Below are 1560 nucleotides of genomic sequence, written 5' to 3'. Positions count from 1 at the left end.
ACCAGCCTTAATGCGCTTCCTACCTCACATTTCCAATAACACTGATGTGCGTTTTAGATAGATAGGTGCCAACATTGAGGCAACTTTGCAAACACGCCAAGGTGAACATGTATGTCAAATGCCATTTCTGTTTCAAGAAATTTCAATAAATCTGACCCCAAGCGTCGGTGCCTGCGTGTGGTTCAATCTGCATCCACCTCGCTGCTTTTCGGTTCACATTCCGGTTGGAATATCCAAACATCTAGATTTCCAAGCAAAGCCATAATTACTGGTTCATGTTGTAAGTAACACTGGCGCCCTTATGAATTCAATTTCCAATTCACTATCCAAAATCCAAATCATGGGCATAGAGGAGTATTGGGAAATTTATCTGTTCGAATTCCAAGTAACACAGTAATGAATTCCCAATTAAAATTCCAAAAAGAGAATAATAAAAAGGAAAACGATTAAAAGTACTGGTGAACTTAATAGCTAATATTTAAAATAACACTGGTGTAGTTAGTAGGATGTAGTCCAATATTTAGTTTAAAGTTCAGTTAGAATTCCACATTCCTAAAATCTCCTGGTAACACATTGCCATTTTAAATTCTTCTTAATGCTGCTGGCAACTCAAATTCAATTTAAAATCCCAAATGGAGTAACACAAAAAATAAAAAAATAAATCCCCAAATCCAAATAGCACCCGTACCAAAGACGGTCACTTTTTTCCTCCCCAAACCAAATAACACTGGTGTAATTCTCTGCTCAGATTTCATTTAAAGTTCCAGCATATGAATTTCTCCAAAAACAACAATTATTCAAATTCCAAATACACACACACACACACACACACACACACACTTATATGATATATATGTATATATATTCACAGTTCAGAGAACAGTTAACTTCTTAGATCAGACTCAAAATAACAGCGGCTTCCCACTTAATTTTGCCAAAATGTACTACTTCCTTGATTAGCTAATGATTGTGGACTAGTTATTCAAATTCTAATTCAAATTCCCCCAAATGAAAAAAATACAATGAAAACAAAAACACCTTATAAAAATCAAAGCACTTATTAGCTGAACTTCCAAATGACTTCATTTTCTTACTGGTTCTAATTCCAGTACCAATTTTAAAATTCAAGTAAGTTTAATAACCAGCACTGTGATATGCACGTATTCCTCTAAATTCCCATGAACAATGGTATGCATTCACTTGAAATTTCAATTCGTATTCTAACGTTGAATGATTAGTTACAACTAACACCAGTGTATTTATTAACTCAATTATAACATAAATTTTAAATTCCAGACAACAGACTGAAGCTTCCAACTGAAATTTCCAATTGAAATTTCAAAATGGAAATAATACCCATAGCAAGTACTCACATGCTTATTAGTACTTATTAGCTGTAAGCGCAAATAACAGTGATTAATTACTAACTCAAATTTATCAATTCAAATTTGGTCATCTAAATAAATCCTATAACACATACTTGTGCACTTACAGGCTCAGATTAAAATAACACTGGTATACTCACTGATTTAAATTCAACTTGAATACAAAGCAAATTCT

Source organism: Hyaena hyaena, unplaced genomic scaffold (genome assembly GCF_003009895.1).
Source record: "Hyaena hyaena isolate Hyena2069 unplaced genomic scaffold, ASM300989v1 scaffold_142, whole genome shotgun sequence".
In the NCBI taxonomy this organism is placed as follows: Eukaryota; Metazoa; Chordata; class Mammalia; order Carnivora; family Hyaenidae; genus Hyaena; species Hyaena hyaena.
This window is presented reverse-complemented; position numbering follows the sequence as displayed.